Consider the following 23,956-nt stretch of genomic DNA (forward strand, 5'->3'; position numbering starts at 1 on the left):
CAGGTTCTGTCCAGCAGCCATTAGGTGGTGCTGCCTAACCAACATTCCCTTCCCTGTTAGGTCACCTACTTGGGTCCTGTTGCCTTTATTATAGTCCTGTTGCCTTTATTATAGTCCTGTTGGGTACAATGGAGAATATTATGTGATTCTCTTATAAAAGGTGGAAGTGGCTGAAATTTCTCTGTCACCTCTGTGAGACCTATCAGATTCTCTTTTTTTCTGGAGAGCAGTCAATAGCTGCTCTAAGGAGACAGCAGACACAAAAATGACTGCTCAGACTGAAAAACAAGCATTGATATTTGAGTAGTACTTTCCACTTTACAAAGAATTTCCACATGTCAGAGTTTCTGGAATATTGGAGGTAAGCAGTCATGACATTTTTCGAATGAATAAGTGGAGTACTGTAGGTAGAGAAAATTAATTCTATGTTGACTTTTGATAATGTAGAAATTACACCAAAGTTAGTTTATGAAAAAAGGTATATGTTTCTGAGACAACATGCATCGCTATTGATAAATATGACACATAATAACACTTACTGTACTCATACTTATTCTATTGCAGGGCTATTATGAAAGTTACCTTATTTAGCAGAAAATCAAAAAACAATAACAATAAGAAGCTTTTATTAAGAGCATATTCTCAGGCTCTCTTTACTTCCAAATGGTGTCTTCATTGAAGAATTTATTCTCCATTACATAGCTATATATACGACTTTTCTTTTTCTATTTTCAAAAATGTTTTTTTAATTGACAAAAATTGTATATGTTTATTATGTACAACCTAAATTTTGAAATATGTATACATTATGGAGTAGCTAAATTGAGCTAATTAACATACACATTACCTCACATTGTTATTTTTTGTGGTAAGAACACTTACAATTGACTTTCTTAGTGATTTTCAAGAGTATAATAAATCGTTATAAACTATAATTACCATGTTGTTCAATAGATCTCTTGAACTTATTTCCTCCCAGCTGAAATTTTGTATCCTTTGACAAACATCTCCCCAGCCCTGACCCCTACCCCAAATTCCTGGCAACCACCATTCTACTCTCTGTTCTATTAGTTTGACTTTTTTAGATTTCATGTTTCAATGAGATCATACGGCATTTATCTTCTGTTCCTTGCTAATTGCACTTAATATAATGCCCAGATTCATCCAAGCTATACCAAATGACAGCATTTTATTATTTTTTAAGACTGAATAGTATTTTATGATGTATATACTACATTTTCTTTATCCATTCATCTGTTGATGAACACTTAGGTTGATTCTATATCTTGGCTCTTGGGAATAATGCTGCAATGAACATCAGAGTGCCAGTATCTTTTCAACATACTGATTCCATTTCCTTTAGGTATGTACCCAGTAGTGGGATTGTCGGATCATATTGTCGTTCTATTATTAAGGTTTTGAGTAACCTCCATACTGTTTTCCATAATGGCTGTACTAATTTACATTCCTCCTACCAACAATGCACATGTTTTCTCCACATCCTCTTCAACACTTGTTATCCTTTATCTTTTTGGTGATAGCTATTCTAACAGGTGTGAGGTGGTATCTCATTGTGGTTTTAATTTGCATTTCCCTGATGATTAATGTTGAGACTTTTTCATATACTTTTTGGCCATTGTATGTATTTTTTTGATAAATACCTACATTTTTTATACCTTTTTTTTGAAAGTTTGTTTTTATCGTGAATGGATGTTGAACTTTGTCAAGTGATTTTTCTGCATTTATTGAGAAGACCATATGCTTTTGGTTTTTCATTCTGTTAATGAGGTATATCACATTTATTGATTTGTGTATGTTGAATCGTCCTTGCATCTCAGGGATAAGTCCCACTTGATCATTGTGAATAATCCTTTTAATGTGCTGCTTAATTTGGTTTGCTAGTATTTTGTTGAAGATTTTGTGTCAATGTTCATCAGGGATATTGGCCTGTAATTTTCTTTTCTTGTAGTGTACTTATCTGGCTTTTGTATCAGGGTAATAGTGGTCTCATAAAATGAGTTTGGAGGTGTTCCCTCCTCTTCAATCTTTTGAAATAGTTTAAGGATTGGTATTAGTTCTTTAAATGTTTGGTAGAATTCAATACTGAAGCCATCAGGTCCTGGGCTTTTCTTTGTTGGGAAATGTTTTATTAAGGAGATTGAGTCAGTGTCCTTACTTTTTACTGGTCTATGCAGATTTTCTACTTCATGATTCAGTCTTGGTAGGTTTTATGTGTCTAGGAGTTTATTTCTTGTAGGCTATCTGATTTGTTGGCATATAATTGTGCATGGTAGTCTCTCGTGATTTTTTTGTATTTCAGTGTTATCAGTTGTAATGTCTTTTTCATTTCTGATTTTACTTAAGTCTTTTTTTCTTAGTCTAGTTAAATGTTTTCTGAGCTTATCTTTTCAAAAACCAACTCAGGGTTGTTGATGTTTTCTACTTCTTTTCAATTCTCTCTCTCTCTCTCTCTCTTTTTTTTTTTTTTTTTGAGATGGAATCTCACTCTGTCACCCAGGCTGAGTTAATTGGTGCAACCTCAGTTCACTGCAACCTCCACCTGCCAGGTTCAAGTGATTCTCCTGCCTCAGTCTCCTGAGTAGCTGGGATTATAGGCACATGCCACCATGCCCAGCTAAGTTTTATATTTTTAGTAGAGACTAGGTTTCACCGTGTTGGCCAGGTGGGTCTCGAACTCCCAACCTCAGGTGATCCGCCTGCCTGCCTCTATTCTCTCTTTCTTTCATTTATTTTTGCTATGGCCTTTATTATTTTCCTCCTTCTAACTTTTGGCTTAGTTTGTTCTTCTTTTTCTAGTTCCTTGAGGTATAACATGAGGCTATTTATTTTAGATCATTTTTCTTTTGGATGTATGTGTTTATTGCTATAATCTTCTCTCTTAGAATGACTTTTGCTGCATCCCATAAGTTTTTCTATATTGTGTGTTCATTTTAATTTGTCTCAAGATATTTTTAAATTTCATCCTTGGCCCATTTATTGCTAAGGAGCGTGTTGTTTAATGTCCATCTTTTTGGGAATTTTTCAAGGCTTTTCTTGTTATTGACTTCTAGTTTCGTAACATTGTGGATATAATTTCAGTCTTCCTCAATTCATTAAGACTTGTTTTATGGCTATTCTGGAGAATACTTCATGTATTCTTAAGAAGAATGTGTGTTCTATTGCTATTGGGTGAAATGTTCTGTATATATTTGTTAGGTCTATTTAGTCTAGTCTAAAGGTTATTGTATTATAGTCTGTAGTCTATGAAGCTTACATAAAACACTTCATAACAGGCTATATTAAGCTGATAACAACTTAACTTTGATTGCGTATACAATTCTACACTTTTATCCCACCCTACCCCCAATTTTATGTTTTTGATATCATAATTTACATATTTTTGTATTGTGTATCCTTAAATTGTAGCTGTTACTATTTTTTTTTGTTATGTTAGTATTTTAAATAATCTTTTTCTTTTAACTGTCATAGTCATGATATGTTACCTACACACCACCATTACTGTATTAGAGTATTCTGAATTCAACCATGTACTTTTACCAGTGAATTTTATACTTTTATGTGTTTCTAGTCAGCATCACTTTTTTTCCAGCTTGAAGAATTCCCTTTAGCATTTCTTATAAGGCAGATCTGGTGGCAATGTACCTCCTCAGCTTTTGTTTGGGAAAATCTTTATCTCTTCATTTCTGAAGGACAGTTTGTCAGGTAAATATTCTTGGTTGGCAGTTTTTTTTTTTTTTTTTCCTTCAGCACTTTGAATATACTGTCCCATTCTTTCTTGGCCTATGTGGTCTCTGTTGGGAAGTTCACTGCCAGTCTTATTGGAACTTCTTTATTTATTATTTCATTCTTTTTTCTTGCTGCTTTCAGCATTTTCTCTGTGTTTTTGATTTTTGACAATCTGATTTTAACGTGTCTTGGTGTAGTCTTGTTTGGATTGAATCTGATTGATTGAAGAATGTTGATCTTCTTTCTCCTTGATATTTACATCTTTCCCCAGATTTGAAAAGTTTTATATCTTTCCCCAGATTTGAAAACTTTATCTTTCTACTTCATCTCTCTTCTCTTTCCTTAATTCCTATAGCTTGAATATTTGCTCTTTTGATGCTGATACATAAATACTATAAGCTTTGTTTTTTACTTTTCATTTTTTTCTTTTTTCTTCTCTGTACATTTTCAAATAACTTGCCTTTTAATTTACAAATTATTTCTTCTGTTTTATTGGTTCTGCTGTTGATGCCCTCAATTGCATTTTTTATTTCATTTACTGTGTTTTTCAGCTTTTAATTTCTGTTTGGTTTTCAAAAATAATTTCAATCTCTGTTAATTTTCTCATTTTGGTTATTTATTATTTTTCTGATTTTGTAAAATTGTTTCTGTGTATCTTCTTGAAGTTTGCTGAGCTTACTTAAAACGATTCTTTTGAATTCTTTGTTGGGCAGATTGTAAGTCCCCATTTCTTTAGGGTCTGTTACTGAAGCTTTAATTTGTTTCTTTGGTGAGGTCATGTTACCTTGATTGTTCTTGATCTTTGTGGTTATGCATTGGTGTCTGTGCATTTGAAGAAGTAGGGACTTATTCCAATCTTTGCAGATTGGCTTTATCTGGGCAATCCCTTTACCAGTCAGCTCATCCAGAGACATGTGTGTGGTCTGGAAGTTGGGGACTGAGTCTCGCAGGCAGGCCTGGAATCTGGGGCTGTAAGATCTGGCCTGGTGCCTAGGCAAGTCTGGAGGCTCCGCCTGGCAGGCTGGCCTGCAGTCTAAAGCCATAGGGTGCTCCCCAGTGCTGGATTTTACTGGGGCAGGCTTAGCGTTGGAGTCTGAGGCAAAGTCTGCTGCTCACTCTCGTCTCTTTCCTCCATATGAAGGGTATCTGTCTTTATTCTGTGCTGCCTGGGACTGGGGGAGGGTGTCATGGGTAGGTAATGTGAACTGTCCTTCCTACCTTCTTTTCTTTTTTCTATTTATTTATTTATTTATTTTTTGTTTGAGAGAGTCTTGCTCTTGTCACCCAGGCTGGAGTGCAATGGCGCGATCTCGGCTCACTGCAACCTCTGCCTCCTGGGTTCAAGTGATTCTCTTGTCTCAGCCTCCTGAGTAGCTGGGATTACAGGTACCCACCACCATGCCTGGCTAATTTTTTGTGTACTTTCAGTAGAGACAGAGTTTCACCCTGTTGGCCAGGCTGGTCTCGAATTCCTGATCCCAGGTGATCCACCTGCCTCCACCTCCCAAAGCGTTGGGATTACAGGCATGAGCCACCACGCCCGGCCTACCTTCTTCAACACATCTTTTCTGTGCTACACCCAGATACTGTAATCACTTACTTGGTTTCCGTAGCTCTTCTGAAGGTATTTTTGTGCCTGAATAATTGTTCAAATTGATGTTTCTGCAGGAGGACGAGCACTGGAAAGTACTATTTTGCCATCTTTCTTGAGTCTTTTCACTTCCAGTCTACATACACTGCTCTCAAATGATTTTGGGGAGTGGGCAAGGCAAAAAGTTCCTAAACGCAATATGAACAGTTTATTTTACCATCCTGAGAGTGTTTTTATGTATCCATGAAATCCACAAAATGTAATTTAAATAAGCAATGCAACTTTCTAAGATATTCTGTGACTAGCTTCTAAAAACTTCTGTATGCGATATTATATTGGGAAGGAAAAGTAAACTTTGATATTCTAGCTCTCACTTCTGAGATGCACCTGATAGGTATTTTAGCCTGACATGGTCACATACTCCACGATTGTTTTAGGCTGCTCCTTCTTTTGGGGACCCTGAGAGATTAGGTGGATCCACAAAATCTTGTAGTGTCTTCTGCTGGGGATTGCTAATTCTATAAAGGGAACCCTACTGTGTCTAAGGTTCTTCAAGTTCCATTCTAAAAACACTTGGAATGGTGGAAGTTGTGGTTCATACCCAGAGTGTTTCTAGGAATAGTAACATAAAACATCTTTGAAATTTGAGAAAAAATACTAAGATATCACAAAAAAGAAAGTATACTATCCTACACAATTTGAATTATGTAAATAAGAAGTAGAAAGTATTCTTCATCTGTTCTTTCTGATACCATTCTCCATCAGAAGTAGTCCTTGTTAAGTATGGTATATATCCCTTCCAACTCTTTCCTATGTTGCTATATTTCTTATAGTTCTATACATCTCTTTGACTATTTTTCTTTGCATATGCAGCACACATACACAATAATTTTCTTTAGTATCGTTTTTAAATATAGAAATAGCTATATAGTATTCCACTGTGCAGCTGTATCACAATTTATTTCACCTTTTTTCTATCGATGCTCATTTTTGTAATATTCACTTTTTTTTTTGGCTAAGTGCTGCTGCAGTTAACATCCATATGCACTTGTCTTTGCATTCTATGGACTTTTAAAATTGAAGATGCTGTGTATGAGGGGAAAAAAGCATGACATAGTACCCAATATTTAAACTCATCCAACATTTATGTCTTTATCAATATTACATTGTTGATCACCCTTTGTAATTTTGTGCTATGGTGATCAATGCTTCCAGCTCTTTGAGGTACCCCTAGCCTAGGCTCCAATTGAATGCAGATTTTAAAATCCTCTGTTGATAGAGTGTGATGGTGGATGGGGAATAGTTCACAACTCCCTACAATTTTACACTCTCCCGCACCTCTTAGAATTTTTCTCTGAGAGTGTTATGTAGTCATCACATCAAGAAAGCTTTAGCTATTCGATTGGTGGCTGCATATCTCTTTTCCTTGTTTAAAAATAATATGTAAAAGTGGTTGGGCATGGTGACTCATTCCTATAATCCCAGTGCTGTGGGAGGCTGAGGCAGGGGATTACTTGAGCCCAGAAGTTCAAGGCTGCAGTAAACTGTGGTCGCACCACTGCACTCCAGCCTAGCTGGCAGAAGAAGACCATGCCTCAAAATAATAATAATAATAATAATAATAATAATAATAATTTCTTTAGAAAACATGCCATCTTTTTCTTCCACCCCTTTCCTTTTTTCTTCTCTCCCCATCTCTTCCTCCCTTCCTTCCCCCATTCCTTTCTCCCTCCCTCCTTCCTATCTTCTTTCTACCACCTTGAGAACACAACTTTATTTACTAGTTAAACTTCCCATTTAGAATGCTTGCATTGGAATTACATTTTGTCAAGGAAATTCTGAGTTTAAAATAAAAATAAGGAAGGGGACAATATGCTTTTTTCTCTGATATCTCTTTTTTAGTAAATCAGGATTAATGGAGTCCCAGGTGGTTACCAGCTCTCAAAAGTGAACTCTAGTACAATGCATCCTAAGATTTCCTCTTAGAAGTCTGCTAAGACACAGATGACTGTGCCTTGTGGCAGTAAGCTATGGTGATCCTGGCAATTTTCATCACAATGGTGTGATTTCAAGGTGGCTCACCTTTCATGGTGGATCTTTGTTAGAATTTAGAAAGAAAGTAGTTTGACCAAGATGGTAAAGTTAAAATAAATGATTGAAGTAATTATTGCTAATTAAATATCACCAGAGGGATGATAGGTATATAAAAAAGGAAAGCATCCTGAGATAGAGGCAAGAAAAAGTAAGGTTGTATTATAGTATCCACAATTTAGGAAGTATTTGTATAGACGTGGTTTAACCTGGATATTTTCTAATCTCTGTATATCAAACCACATCATAAAAATTTTTATTATAGTTATGGGAAAATTTAATTTATGAAATTAATTAGGTTAATTAATCAATGATTATCTACTTAACAGAAATTTATCGAATGTGTCATTGGCACATATATCTGACACAGGGACATATATTAGAGCAAATGCACAACTTTTTCTTTAATGAGTACACTGATCAGATCATATGTGGTTTATCTGCTCCAGTTGCCTTAAGTATAAAATAACAAGATTTGGCTCTGTTAATCATTAAAGGTGGCCCATTAGGTCTGGCTACTTAGAAATCCATTTGTGGTTGAGGTATTTTTCATAGTGGTACCTAGACAATCTCAGGACCATTGTCCAGGCTCTGATTATCTACAGAGAAATAGTCACAGCTTCTCTGCATGACAAGAGTGAAGCATGTTGCTATGTTTTGTTTTCTAGAATCTAAGGTATAATAAATTACACCCAAGCAATAATTAGTGTTCCTGATCCTGGCTGTGGTTTGCCATTATTGTTTTCCAGGAGGAAACCTCACACATGCAAAGCCACATGCTCTATCACTTGTCAAGTTGTGATGTCTCATCTGGGAGTGATTTGAGCCCCTGCCACTCAACATTTCTTTTATGACTCCAAGATTAAAAGACCATATTCAATCTTATTTTTATTTATCTTTTGGGGGAGGCACGAAAACAGTAACTCTTAGCAGGGGAGGAACTTGTATGCCATCTGACCTAGAAACAGATGCTACTGATTGGGAAGATCACAAGCAAGGATATACACAGTCTTTCTGTATCTTTCAAAGTAAAGACGGCCCTGACAATAGAAAAGGAGAAACTACCTCAGTATCATCCCAAAATATCATTTCATGTGTAATAAAATGAAATTATTATTCTTTGATCAAAATAAAACCCTTAGTGGATCACCCAATCAAAAAAGTCAGTTAACATAGAGAAGCGTAAAAATAGCTTACACAAGTCTTATGTGCTGTGGCTCATGCCTGTAATCCCAGCACTTTGGGAGGCCAAGGTGGGTGGATCACTTGAGGTCAGGAGTTCGAAACCAGTCTGGCCAACATGGTGAAACCCCATGTCTACTAAAAATTAGCCAGGCATGGTGGCAGGTGCCGGTAATCCCAGCTACTTGGGAGGCTAAGACAGGAGAATTGCTTGAACCTGGGAGGCAGAGGTTCCAGTAAGCTGAGAATGCGCCACTGCACTCCAGCCTGGGCTACAGAGCAAGACTCCATCTCAAAACAATAAAAAATAAATAAATAAATAAATAAATAAATAGAAATCCATAATTATACACAAATTCATCAACCTTGTGAAGCAGGAAAAGGCCTTGTTCTTGAGTTTGGTTCTTCAGATTAATGTTCTTCATTGGCTCTGACAGACAAGTGACACCTACACAGTGTCATTGGCCATGTGAAGCTTCAGTTTCTTAGGTGAAGGAAGAACTTACAGAAACTTACAAAGCAATCCAAGACTACTATTCTTCCCATTTTTAAATGATTTGATTTCCTCCCTCAATCTTTTACCGTTGCCTTGGTCAATCTTAAGATGAGACTATTTTTTTTTAAGGTGACCTGACTTTATTGTCTCTTTTCAATACATTTGGTTTTTGTAGAGGTAGTAGATCTTTTGTTCTTCATATTCATAATAATTGCTTTTAATAATATTTAGTGAGACCACATAATGACAGTAATAAGTACAACTGGAATCACTGGATTTAGAAATTGAAATCTTCACATGTTGCTAGGCATACAAGGCAGGGTCTGGGACAGAACTGCATGGATATACAGTACTAGCGAGTGGTCTAGCAGTTGTGAGAATTTCATATTCCATGGGTACCAAACAGCAGGTTTTATAGAAGGCAGAGCTTCAATAAATCTTTCCCACTTGAGTAGAGGCTGGTGAAGAGACAGTTTTTGAATTATTATCATCAAGTATGTAGGTTCTTGTAGGTCAAAAGCTGTATCAACATACAGAATGGCAGCCGTTGAATAATGCTGCTTGTCTTTAAGCAAATGTAGTTTAAAATCCCTTAAAATCCAGTGTTGTTTTGCAGATTCAGTGAATCTATTCAGGCAATAGAAATGTATAAATCAACAAAATCTGCTTATTAAAACACTTTTGAGTAGATGGTATCTCACATTATGTAGCTCTTTCACGTTTATTTATTTATTTATTTTCTAAAAGAGATATGCATTATAAACAATGGGAAATAGCTATATTCAACAATAGTAAAGAAACCCTCAATGCAATTTAATGTCAGAAATCAATGCTGTATGTCCTGGATTGAATTGAGAGGTGGAGATGAAGACTTTTATTGCCCCAGGTATACTGGAAAATGTTGTGATGCCTGCAAGCCTGAAGTCAGCCAAAGGGTATCCAGTCACTACACGTTTTCATTGCTCCTAATACTCTTTGGCTCTAGGCTACTGCCTGTTCTGCCTAATGATAGGGCCAACCTTGACCGGGAGCCCTCTGAACCTTCCCTGAGGGGCTCCCCGGTGCTTGTTCACCCTTTGACATCAACCTTCAGAGTATATGAAATAGAAATCTTAATGAAAGAAGGGAGGGCTGAGATTTTCCTGCGTGCTCGTCTGGCTAAACTCCTAGCATTTTATGATTATATTTGATTTTTAAGTCATCCTGAACTCTATCTGCAGCTCTGCTCCCTTTTATCTTTTCTTGGCATCACAACCTTTACTACAAAGCTTATTTCAAGGGAAAACTGTTAGAATTCAAATCACTTACTCCTGTTTCAAGCTCGTCTGTTTGTTTGGGATTCCAGCTGACAAGATGTCCTTCAAATGATTGCTTTTAGTAAAATCAAAGTGACTTGAGGACCAAAAACTTTGATAACTGAATATGTGTTTTAGACTACTTCAGGGGTTCCTCCTGCAACTTGGCTGGATAAGTGTGAAAACAGAATTGTTAGTGACGAAGAGGGCTGAGGCCTGTATTCTAGATTGTTTGCAGAATTCTAAATCATTACCAGGAAAGGGCTCAGAGAAAGCCTTCACTTTGTGAGACCTCAGAAGCAACCTGGAGCCAGGTCTGTGGTTCAAGAGTGTTTCCAAACTGGGGTGATGGCTATGGCTATTTTTGTTGTTGTTGTTATTGTCGGATGCCTCACGGCGCCAAGAAATGAGACTGGGTTCTTGTCCTTAGAGGGTGTTTTTCTTTTTTTCTCTTCAATTTCTTATGTTGGGGAAAGCTCTTATAGTGCTGTGTATTTTTGGAGATTTCCAGGGGTTATTGTAGGAAGGGTAGAAGACTCCCCCGTCCACACTGGGATGACCCTCTGGGTGCCACTGACTTCCTAATCTGCAGACCCTCTGAAGCTGGTGTTCCAGCTCTAGTAGAAAAGGCATTTTCAGCACAAAACTCTATAGTCTTGTATCACGCTGCCTTACTCTTCTTTCCATTAGGATGAACAAATCTTTTACAACAACTTATCAGGTATCCACTTGTCACCTATAGTAAAAGTACTGAGCACTTGCTCTGGACAAGGCATGGCGCATATGTGCTTTCCTTTAATCCTCTCAATGGCTTTAGTAATTTCATCATCCTTCTTCTATGAAGGAGATAAATGAGGTTTAGAAAGATGAAGTTCCCACAGCTGGTAAATGGCAAAGCTGGGATTGGATTTAAGTACAGTTCTATCTGGCTCTCCAAACTGGTTTTCACTAGGAGACATGTATAACTCTCTCAGAGTGTCACTGGGGAGAATTATTCAGTATTTTGCACTTTTAGTTAAAGAAATGTAAGCACATAGTATTCCCTCTAACCTCTTACATTTCTGGGAAGAAGAACAAAATAAAAAGATGAATACTTTTAGTTACCATATTATTAACAGATTAGCTTGTATGCTGGTGACCAGATATCATACCTCTACCATCACAATATATTTATTCAGGAAAAGAATGAGAAATTAGTAGCTATTATCTCACATGTAGGAAGGAGAATGGAGAACATTCTATACTGACACAAAGTATCAGCCCACGAGAAGGGAAGACTATTCTTGTTAGTGAAAGAACTTCCAGATTACTGATTATTCTAGATATTCATCTCTGGGTGCTTATGACAAACTGTGTTTGGTGAAGCTACCATATACAGGGAGGTTGTCCTCTGGTTCCCTTGGATGTGGGCACCATGACTGGAAGGGCCTGGCTCACCTTCTGTGGCCCAGCTTCTCCAGGGCTTGCTTGAGAGTGGGCGGACATGTAGACAGGCTGGCTATCCCAGGAAATGAGAGTGATTCTTTTTGCAAGTTTTAGTAGCCAGGGTGTGGCCTAACATGAAGAATGATTTCATGTATAATTGTATAACATCGTGATAAGTGTTTTTAAACAACAAAAAAATACCTCAGAGATAGACTTGCCAAGCTCGAAAGCAATCCAGATGGGTTTTCTGACCTCTTTCTGCACCAGCATTTTCTTTATGTTCTTAGGAAATAGCTGCAGAGGGTTTTATAGCCATTCAGATTTCAATCTTGGGACTCAGAAAATTTCTGTATTGTGCCTTAAAGAGTGACGTGTGCCACTATTAAACTTGAACTGCTCTGGACAGCTGCGCAGAAGGAAAAGAACTACCGTGCTCAAAACATTTTCATTTTGTTGTGTACATTCCTTACGGTGCAGCTGGTTTAAATTCTCTCTGAAAAGATGGTGTGCAGCTGTTTCTCTGAGGCAGACCCTGAAGGCAAATACCCATCACCCCAAATACCCATCGCCCCAGCACGTCCTTTCCTATCTTGGCAAGCCGTTTTGTCCTTAACTCTGTTGTGTGTAATCATGAAACATCGCTATTTATCTGAATCTTCTTTAGGATACAATACATGAGCTCATTCTCAGAAGTTCCAGGAACACAGCACTCCATTGTAAAAGATTTTCTATGTCTCCCACCCCTTCTCATTTTCACAGTTTCCATGGCAACGTTTGGCTCTGATGGCACCTCCAGGATTATTACTATCATCACAGTTATTTCTTCTGATTACTATTGTTGCTTATTGTCATCAACATCATTTTGACTGTCGGTTAGTCAGATCCTGATCCTAAACACCTGGCCTCTGGGGAACGTTTCCTCAAAACAGTTGAAAAGTTAAAAAAAAAAAAAAAAAAAAAAAAAAAAAGGAATGCAAATCCCTAGAGATTACCAGTGGTGCAATTATCCTACATCAGGTTTATGTTTCTCTTTAAAACATTTCCCCGTCAAGTCATTGTAATCCTTCCAGAATATACATAGATAAGTTTGTCATGATACCAAAATAGACATGGTTATAGATACTGTTGTTTTGTTTTTAGAGAAGGAAAGTGTGTGTGCATTTTTGTGTGTGTGTTGGTGGGTTGAGAGGGGAATTATGAATCTAAAGCTTTCTAATATTGCTAAAGGAATTTTTCATGAAATGTTGGAAACTGGTTGTTTAGAGATGAACAAAATAGTTTGAGGTTTGAGACTATTATCCACTGATTTTTCCATACCTGCTCTCGACCCTGTGAGCCTCCTTGAGGCTTAGGGGGCAATAAACTTCCTTTGTAAGAATTACTGCCTTATGAATTAGTGTGATACTGGGATGCCCTATGCTTTTGAGATAGTCTTAGACTTGGCTCAAAACACTACCTCTGAGACCATGAGAATCCAGAAGCCTCATTTTAATTTCTGCGAGTTTCTACAGCTGTCTTTTTGTGTGTCCTTCTGTCCCTGGGGTCCTGTGTGGATGCTGGCTGCTCTGCTGGGTTTAGAGAAGCCCTAAATGCAGAGTTTGGCCTCTTTAGCTATGTTTAGAAGAAGCTCTTACATCGAGCTAGCCTGTCCTTTCACACTTCCTCTCCCTCCTTTTCTTTTCCTTCTCTTCCTTCTTCCTTTCTCCCTCCTCCGTTCCTACCTTCCTTTCACTGTTTCGGGCAACCTTGAGGACTTGGTGGGTCACTGGGAGGAGTCATATCATAGGGCACATTCTTTGTCCCTCTGTCTGCTAGCTCCACCCTTTCACTCCCATTCTTCCCTTTCTTCTTGGCACATTGAAGAATTTCTCCTCTTTGTCTTATTTAGGGTAGCCATCTCTGAAAGGAATTCTAGTTTCTCCACTTGGTTTTATTCTGCACGTAGATATATTTGCTGCACCTGCAAATCAATTCCACAGACTCTTTCTCAAAGGGGAGAAGGACAAAACCAAATGTTAATTTATGTTTTGGTGGCAACAGAGCTTGCTCTAACCGAATGCTCCAAGCCCTGCCTTACTGCCTCCTGGTCGCTGAACACAATCTCAAATGCTTCTACGAAGCTGGCATGTGACATACATGAGTCAAGGGAATCTGGTGGAAGAGGCAGTGTGGAGTGAGGGACAGAGTATATATCCAGAGTCACAGTTCACTCAAAGGGACCACAAGCAACTGGGCTCCAGCTGATGGCTGCCAGTGAGGATGGAGGTCCAGTGTGGCCTCATAACCCAATTTTTAAGAATTTAGAGGTCTAATTTTTATACAAAAATTTCCCAAACTGTGAACCCTGGCAGCTGTTTTTTAAAAAAATTGTGCAAGACAATATTGTGTTGGTTACCAAACTATGGAGAGACACACCTAAACCACACGGGAGAGACACACCTAAACCACGCAGGAGAGAAACGCTTAAACCACACAGGGTAGACCCACCACGTCGGGGAGACAGAGCTGAACCACGTGGGAGAGACACGCCTAAACCACGCGGGACAGACACGCCTAAACCACGTGGCAGAGACACGCCTAAACCACGTGGGAGAGACACGCCTAAACCACGCGGGAGAGACACGCCTAAACCACGCGGGAGAGACACGCCTAAACCATACGGGACACGCCTAAACCACATGGGAGAGACAAACCTGAATCATGCAGGGAAGACACACCTAAACCACATGGGAGAGACACGCCTAAATCACATGGGGTAGACACACTACACATGGGAGACAGACATAAACCATGCAGGAGAGACAGACCTAAATCACATGGGAGACAAACCTAAACCACGTGGGAGAGACAGACCTAGCCTGCTGCTTTGGGGTTGCCTCTTCTGCCTAGGAGGACCTTGGGCAGGAAGTTTCCTGTTTGGTTCCAGTCTTTTTAATTTTTTTTGAGATGGGGTTTCTCTCTGTCACCCAGGCTGGAGGACAGTGGCATGATCTCGGCTCACTGCAACCTCTGCCTCCCGGGTTCCAGTGATCCTCCTCCTCAGCCTCCTGAGTAGCTAGGATTACAGGCGTGCTACCACACCCAGCTAATTTTTTTTTTTTTTAATAGAGACAGGGTTTCACCATGTTCGCCAGGCTGATCTCGAACTCCTGACCTCAGGTGATCCACCCGTCTCTGCCTCCCAAAGTGCTGGGATTATAGGCATGAGCCATCACACCCGGCCTGGTTCCAGCCTTTCTCCTCCCCTCCGTGATGAGGTCCTTGCTGATGCCCAGCCAGGTTGGAGTGTCCTGTACATTAGGAGAAGCTTCAAATGATCATGGGGCTTGAGGCCTAGTCAGCTGCTTGATTCTAACTCAGCAGCAGTGAAGTTTATAGCTGAATCAAATGCAAGTATCACTCCCAGCCTAGATTTTCAGTCACATTTCCTCCTGCCCCAGGGCCAGGATCCACCTCTCACCATCTTTGTCTTTCAGTTGCTAGAAAGATTGCCTTAATCCCTCTATGTCTTCGTGCTTAAGTTATTTTCCTTTTCTTTTTCTCTTGGTGACAAGTTAGTTCAACTCTCAGTGTGTGTGTGTGTGTGTGTGTGTGTGTTTCTTTTTTTGAAGCTTGGATAATTTAATAAATTAAAATTGGGAGTGGAGGAGTAGGGAAGAAGGAAAAAGAGGAGCATCTCTTTAGCATTTATTCATTCTAACATTCACATGTTTGCTTCTGCATGGAGTTGTTTTACTATGAACAGATTCACTAAGAAGCCAATTATGTCCATATGAAATGAGAATAAAAGTGCAAACTCATTCAGATCAGGTTCTTCTGAGGAGTGGGCTTTTGAAAAAAATATGTAAAATAAAAATAGAAACACTCTTTGTCAAATACTTAAATTGCAGCCACAGTAGTGGGACAGCCGCTACTTAGAGAACGCATGTCTAGTTAAACCCTTTTCTTGGGCCAAAGACTGACACCTATGCAATTGACCTAGGAAAAGAAAGGGTAAATGAAGAAAGAGAAAGAACACTTCATGTTAGACAATTCAGTCACCTCCATCAGTTTTGACAGAATTAGGGACTCGGAATTGCTCCTGCTGAGGCAGTGGGAGCCCCACTCAAGCTGAAAGCATGGGGTGAGGAGGCAGTTGCCTCCAGGCCCTCAGGGACAGCGCTTTGTCTTTCTCCAAATCAAGCATACAACTACGAAGTCCTGCTGCTCCACTTCCAAGTCAAACTTGGTAATTCTTAACTCAAACAAATCTTGAGGAACAGAGTATTCGCTAATGAGGCTCATCCCTTCAGTGCCAGTAACTAAAAGCCAAGATGTTGCAATTAATTCTTTTATTATTTTCCAACCATCCAACAGTCCTCATTTAGGGCTTTCTTCCCTTTTTATGCAACAACTGTCCTCCAGAGAAAGTGACGAATCTGCCTCCAGCTTCATCCTCTTCAACCTTTTTGACAAGGAGACGTGCATTTCTGATGAAAGTTATCTTACCAAGTTTAAATTCATAATTGGGAATTCCTCTTTTAATATCTCCAGGCTTGACTGGGGAAGGACTGGGCTCCACCCCTTTCTTCTTTCCATCCAGTCTATTGCCAGAGCCGGAGAAGGCGAGAAGTCCAGCTCTCCAGCATAGCTACTGTGATCGGCTTCACCTTCTGTCGACTTCTCATGCTGGACTTGTCTTTCGGGTTCTTTGTAGCCCAGGGGAGCATCAAAGTCCATGTTCATGTCACACTCAGTGATGGACACTGCCTTGTCAGGTTTGGTTTCCATCACACACAGTTCGAGTTCGTAGATCTTTTCATTATAGTTGATGGCAGTCACATCCCCAGTGGTCAGACAGGAAAAGTTCCTAACTGTGTTTTCTAATACGGCTTTGGGGTTGGTGATGTCCGGGACGTCATGGCTCTGAGGCTGGAATTTGCAGTAGGTGGCCACTTGAAGGTTGACACTCTCCACCTGGACCAGGCTGCCTTCTTCCAAGAGCAAGTTCTGCATCATCCAGTGTGAGAGGTAGCAGATCATCAGTCACAAACTCCAGCATGCCACAGTGTGTCATGCGGTCCGAATTCTTACTGGTCAGTTTGAACAGCATGGGATAGCTAATGTTAAGTTGGCTGAGTTGGTCCAGGGCTGAGGGCATCATAATTATCTTCCCTCCCTTCTCCACATCTGACCTGTCATTAGGCCCTGCTAGCATGGACACAGAGAAGCAGCGGTACTGTGTGGAGAAGCGGTTTTGGAAGACCCTGGCAATCGGGTGATTGAACATGTTGAAAGAGAACATGATGGACACCACCTTGAGATGTCTTTTCTCTCAGACAATGCAACGAAGGCACCCCACTGACCTCTCTCCTCGCGGCCACCGCCACCACCAACGCCCCAGTGTGTTGTTTTTAACCTTGACTTCTAAATGATCAGAATGCAGATCTCCTTAAGCATAAAATTCATCAAAAAATGTCATATATATATATAGAGAGAGAGAGCGAGAGCAGAGTCTTGCTATGCCACCCAGGTTGGAATGCAGTGGTGGGAACATGTCTTACTGTAGCCTCGAACTCCTGGGCTCAAGTGATTCTCCTACCTCAACCTTCCAAGTAGCTGGGACTACAGGCGTGTGCCACCACACCCAGCTAATTATTATTATTTTTTTTGTAGAGACAGGGTCTTTATATGTGCCCAGGCCGGTATGAAACTCCTGGGCTCAAGTGAGCCTCCTGCCTTGACCTCCCAAAGTGCTGGGACTACAGGTGTAAGCCACCACACTTGGCCAGAGTGCCCATTCTTAGCACAAACTCCAAAATGTTTGTTCTGGGGTCCCAGGCAATGCCTTGCCATTTCTGGTGCCTGCCCCTCCCACACTGTAGCCTGGGAATTACCATGGTTGGTGTGGGGGTGCAGTCTCTTGGGTGTGCCCAACCCCTACGTGGCAAGTACACTGGTGGGTACAGTCTTTCAGGCTCTAACCAGAGTCTAGAATTTGACCTGTGAGCCTTTTGACCAGAGACTTGTTAACAGACAAGCAATTCCTTTCAACATTGGAATCTTTTCCGGATAAGAAAAGAAAGCTCATTGTCGACATGCCTGGTGTGCTCAGAGTCTCTCCCTGGCCACACGAAGGCCATGTATACCCTGGATAAACAGATTATCAATGTAAATATGTTTTCTCTCATCAATTCACAAACAATTATTGAAGACCTGCTATCCACTGGGCTTTAGGAAGACACACTTGTGGAGCGTTATTAGTGTCCTCGAGGAACTCAAGGTCTAGTGTGGGAACAAACATGTAATACAGCCAGTTTGTGCAGAACAGTGAAGACACAGCATGAACAGTGGTGAGGAAAAGCAGCCCTCGGGTAGAAGTTCAGAGAATCTGCTTGGCCAAAGAGGGGTGGAGGCACCGCCCAGGTAGAGGGCACAGACGCCTGCACTTGGGCGTGGAGGTGGAAAGGACAGTGCTTGTTCTGGAAATGCAGTTTATGGTTAAGGAAAATGTTGCAGAATGTGTGTCCAGAAGCCCCAGAGCCCTGGATCTCTCAATGAGAGGCTCTCCCCAGGAGAGGCTGGCTGGGATAAAACTGACAGGATGAATGATTCATGTTGCAATTTCATTCTCATTCTAAGACATTCATACTCAACATGCAATGCTGGGTGAAATCAATTTTACTGTTAACTATACATTAAAAAAAAATTTAGTGCCAATGCATGTAATTGAATTAGTGAAAATTAAATGAAAGAATGATGCAACTCCCAATGGAGAGATCTTTTTCAAATACCAGAAGAATACCTTCAATGTGGACATGCAGTGCTATTCAAAAACTCGGTTTTGAGTTGACTGCCATTTAGCTCCCAAAGGTTATATAAGAGAGACACCCTTGGGCATTGGGAGCACTGTAATGTGAGGGTTAACAGCATGAACTTGGATGTGGCAGACACCTGGACTTGAATCCAGGCGTTCTCCCTTAATAGCTCTTGATGCTGGGCAAGTTAATTTCTGTCTCTGTTTTTCACTCTTGCTCTTGTTCTCTCGGGGTTTTTTCATGCTTTTTCAGATCCCGGAGACTTTTCCTCCTTCCTCTTCACCTACTTACCTCCCACACAGATAGCATTTCAAATGCCCCTTCAAAATGATAATGAAAATGATATCATAACACATTGTGCCTTTTCTTCACAGCATCTCTATTGTAGTTCTGTGTTTATCTGTGATTAATTTATGCATGCCTCCAGCACTACCCTTTTTTGTTTGGGTTTGGATCATAATCCCAAAAGACACAGTCCTGAAAGCCATAATCCCGAATGTTGAAATTCTGAAAGACCAAACTCCCAAAAGTCTAAAATCCCTAATGTCTAAAATTCTGAAAATAAATACAGTTATGTGTTAGGTGGAACTATTACCTTGTTATTGTCTTTATGCGGAAGAAAATTAATTTCAATTGAATTTCCAAACCATAATCACAGATTTGGAATTAGGTGAGCTCAAAGCTACTAAAAGTGAATTTCTAGTTGTTAAAAATAAAGTTTGTCTTTCCCGCTCAGCTCAATGCATTTGGTGGAAAATTCAAGTGAATGGATTGGTTATACGATATGGCAAGGACAACAACTTTAGTTTAAAAATTTGTCATTTTTGAGCATGGCATTTCTTCCGCCTGATGACATTGCAGGAACTTTTAATAAATTAAAACCACATTTGGCTGAAGAAGCCAGAGGAGTTACTGACTGGTGAGGAAATAATTATATACACAGTAAGATAAGAAGACACTTAGGCTATTGGATCACAGTATTGTTTCCAACACAGTTGTCTGTATATGAGTGCATGTAAAATGGATTTCTGCATGCCCAAAACAACATAGAGGCGGAGCACAGAAGAAGATGGGAAAATTGAATAGGAACGCTGATGTCAATGTATATAAAATTGTAGAAGAATTCCAGAAAGGGCAGAGCCACATAGAAAATGAATGTGAATGTATTCACTGAGGAGAGCCATGTCCTAAAAGAAAAACAAACAAACAAAATAAATAAGCCCCCAAAAACCCCACCAGATCTAGATGCAAGACTTCAAAATATAGTCAATGATTGTGAAAGTGGACCAGCTTTTGTGGACTATCTCTGTGCGATTTCCCGTAATTTATCCCTGCAATACACTTTTTAAAGGTGTTAATTTCTAGCTGTTATCTTTTTTTCAAGTTTTTTTTTCCCCACAATTTTAAATTGTCAGCACTATTTTTTACAATTCGCTATGCTATGTATTTAATCTTTGCATCATTCCAGTACTGGAGCTATAAATTGTCTAAAGACTTTTAGAGTTCTTCATTTTATGCATTTTTGTTTTTTGTAAATTTAACTCCACAAAGGTGCATTATCACAGCATTGGCTTTGTGTGTAAGCATTGTGCATGTACGTAAAAACATTGAAACTCCTTCAGTAAATGAAGAGATGCCCTTTTTGTCCATCTACATTTGTGAAAGATAAAATTTCTTGAGCTCTTGGCTCTTTGGGTGAATGGTGTGGTGGTGATGTGGTGGCGACGCATCACAGGTTTCGATTGACCTCATCAAAAGACTTAGGTTGTCTGTCATAGTACTTCAGCTGACTGTAGTTATCAAGCTGAGTGCACACAATTATCATAGTGCTATGCATATGTATATTTCACTTATCTATTTCTTTATGAATATGGTTTATCTGCTTATAACTGTTATACCCATGTGGCTATCATTAGTATACCTGAGTGCTTATGCTTGCAAAAATATTATTAGTGCCTATTTTATTGTGTAGAGTGGCCTATGAAGTATTCTGTTGTGTCTTTATGTTTCTCAAATAAAGTCACTTTTAAAAATGTTAAGTATCTTTAAAATAATTTTTAAAATTATTTTTCCATAATAATATTTTCAGGACTTCAACATTTGGAACTATGGTATTCATAATTGTGTCTTTTGAGATCATGATTAGCTCCAGTTTTGTTCACCACTGTGGCCCAATTTAGCACAGTATTTGTCACATAGAAGGTATGTGGTCGGCCAGGTGTAGGGGCTTATGCCTGTAATCCCAGCACTTTGGGAGGCTGAGGCGGACAGATCAGCTGAGGTCAGGAGTTCAAGACCAGCCTGGCCAACATGGTGAAACCCCATCTCTACCAAAAATACAAAAATTAGTTGGGTGTAGTGGTGGACACCTGTAATCCCAGCTATTAGGGAGGTTGAGGCAGGAGAATTCCTTGAGCCTGGGAGGCGGAGGTTGCAGTGAGCCAAGATTGCATCACTGCACTCCAGCCTGGGTGACAAGAGTGAGAGTCTGTCTCAAAAAAAAAGAAGGTATGTGGTCAATATTTTTGAGTGAATAGGTAAATAGATACTTCCTTCATAAGCTTGATTGAGGGTTGCATTGTATAATGCATCTAAGCTATTTGGCACAATGCCTGCTATATAGTCAGCATTCAATAAATGTTGAGTTAAATAATAATTATTATTCCTTTAGGTTTCCTACAGTGGACTGAGTAATGAACAATTTGTGTGTCATTAGCTAAGTTCCAATAGTTCAATGAGCTAAGTTTTAATGGTGAAAATGCTTTAGGTTCAATATTATGCCCTTGGCTCTGAGTGTTGATTTAAGAAATGGAGACTTTCTAGGTCATCTGTGGAGTCACTGAAGAGGATTTTTTGCAGTGTGGCAATTTGGAGCAGGAGTTTGGAAGTAGATTGCGTGGGTCCAGGTTATTGCTGCTTTGTTTTAGCTGTAACCATGGGTGACTGATTTCTCTGTGCCTTTGCTTTCTAACCTGTAAAGCAGGGGTAATAATCTACCTTTCAGTGCTGTTATGAGTATTAAATTATTAATACATATGAAGAGTTTAGAAGAGTACTTGGCACACAGTAAATATTCAATATATGCTAGCTATTATTTTATAAGGACTTACAGGACAAATTATTCCTGGAATTTAGGACAAAAACTAAAATAGTAACTCTTGAAAAGCTGGTATTTATATTTTACTTTATGGTAGATTTAATATAGGCCACTACATTTCTTCTTTTGACTTATTATCAGAAATTTTAGAGCTAAATTTAGTGCTGAAGTGCAGCAAATATCTCATCTCTGACTCTGTATATACAATCACCCTTCTCTCTATATTCTTTATTATTTCTTATCTTTGTCCTGTGTACCCAGATATCTTTTTTAAAACTTGAAATCTAGCTCAAATCCTTTTAGGAAGCAGGAAGGGACACATACAATAAATGTATGAATTCCAAATAATAGAGTTAGAAAGAAAACACATTTTAGGTGATATTTACTTCAGGTAAACTTTATATGATCCAAAATTTTCCCTATGATCCTGTATAGACTGTTTCACTCCTTTTTGAATAACTGAAAGCAAATTCAGTATTCTGGTGAGAACCATTTATTATGGAAATTCTAACATAAATTTTGTACCAACTGCTAACTAGAAATTGCAAAATTTTGCTGGAAGTATTTGAAAAGTTCAAATTATTTTCCACTATTCATATCATAGCATCATAAAATTTTAGAATAGGATATAATTTGTTTACTTTTCATGTTTCACTTGGTGTGAGCAATAAGAGTCCTGATCAACTTAATTTTATGTTAATTGAGTTTCAATTTCTTTTTAGAAATGAAACAAAAGTGTATTTTTATGGCATTGTGATGTTGGACTGTCTCAGTAGTTAGATATTTCATTTGACCGTCTACTCAGGGCAACACCTAAACTACTTGAAATAGAAGAATATTGATTCCATGTTAAAATCTTTTGAAAAAGGTATTTTAAAGACCTTCATTAATAACTTGCCTCAAGACTTAGCATTCTCTTTTTTCTGTTTAATTTACATCTGCAAATTGAAGATAAAATTCATACCTCTATTGGGCAGGGAATGGAGAAGTAATTGACCATTTGTTACGTAACAGCCCATTGGGGAAAACCAGTAAAGACCAACTCATTCATTCATTCAGTCTTCAATCAATATTTATTTATAGATTGCCATCTATGTGCTATGCACGTGCTGGATGGTAGAGATGCTCTGATGAGTCCTTATGCTTAGTGAGTTTTCTAGCAGGTGGAGACAACAAGCAATGAAGTAAAAAAGAATTTTGAAAATGAACTCTTTCTGTCTGTGTTTTGATCAAGACATTGACATAATGGACATGAGAAATCAAAGTCAATGTGAAAAAAGTTCCCTGTGACACAGGATTTATAAGGTAATGAATGCACTAGGACTAGTTTTTTAACCTTTGGACCCCTCATTCAGATGAAGGTTGTACAAGCTTGCAGAGCAGAAAGAAGGATTTGAGGAAGATTTTCTTGGAGGAAATGATGTTTAGAAGCCTCTAATTTTCTACCCGAAGGGGTAGGGTGGGAGGAGAACACCACATTCTTTCCCTCAATCCTTTAATAGGTTCACTTGGAGAGCTTTCTGTGTGTTTTAGGAATAGGGGAACCTTGCACTGGGGTCTCACTCTTCCTTGGGAAATCCAGAAGGTGACAGAAAGGATGCCACACTGCTTTGATGTTGCACAGGGATCAGCCTGCGTGCCTAGAGTTCATCAGAAGACATGTGAGTGTTTTTCATGGAAGAAAGGGCCAAACTGGAGTCATCCGGATTCCTGCTGTGGAGCAAAGGGAGAGGGCTGATGTTAGGACTTAGAGATCAATGGATCCCCTTCTCATCTTGAGAACTGCAGGTAAAGACAGTCCCTAAGGATGAGAATTCCAAAAAATTAAAAACAGAACACCAACCCACGAGGGAAAGAGTTCAGCTCTAATAAGCTGCTAGACCCAGATATCCCGAAGCCACCTAACCACTATTTTTATTTGTTAAATCTGCCAACGGTTTGCTTCCTTCCCTTCTTGTCCATAGCTGAATGTGCTGCTGTCCATCATGAAAGAGGAGAGTAGGGAGAGAGCAGAAGCTGGTCACACCCCTCTCTGGCAGCAGGCAGCTGACAAATGTAGGCCTAAGCAAGAGAGAGCGGAAGAATTCTTAACTTTGAAGAAATTTTGAGGAGTTGTTTAATATTTTGGGGAGAACACATTTCAGTCAGTGAATTGAGTTTTGTGAGTTAATGTGATCATAGGACTGTCTTTTTCATGTAAGCAGAAAATTGTGGGGATCCACCAACTTTCCTTAC

The 23,956-nt window shown here is 39.2% G+C and overlaps 1 long non-coding RNA gene and 1 pseudogene across 2 annotated transcripts in view; both read right to left on the reverse strand.

Annotated features, from left to right (window-relative positions):
• The window catches only part of LOC103879639, a 34,076-nt gene extending 23,573 nt beyond the window's left edge, over positions 1 to 10,503 (reverse strand). Inside the window, exons 1-2 of the long non-coding RNA XR_001897288.3 lie at positions 10,416 to 10,503; positions 5,348 to 5,526 (exon numbers count right to left, since the gene is read on the reverse strand). This is a non-coding gene — a long non-coding RNA (uncharacterized LOC103879639). The remainder of the gene's footprint in view (positions 1 to 5,347; positions 5,527 to 10,415) is intronic.
• A 5,614-nt stretch (positions 10,504 to 16,117) lies between these two features.
• Positions 16,118 to 17,265, reverse strand: LOC101016169 (annotated as a pseudogene). Its single transcript, XR_162961.5, has one exon. The product of XR_162961.5 is annotated as a ubiquitin recognition factor in ER-associated degradation protein 1 pseudogene (transcript).
• Positions 17,266 to 23,956: the final 6,691 nt, after the last annotated feature.

The sequence above is a fragment of the Papio anubis genome, chromosome 19 (genome assembly GCF_008728515.1).
Source record: "Papio anubis isolate 15944 chromosome 19, Panubis1.0, whole genome shotgun sequence".
Taxonomy (NCBI): domain Eukaryota; kingdom Metazoa; phylum Chordata; class Mammalia; order Primates; family Cercopithecidae; genus Papio; species Papio anubis.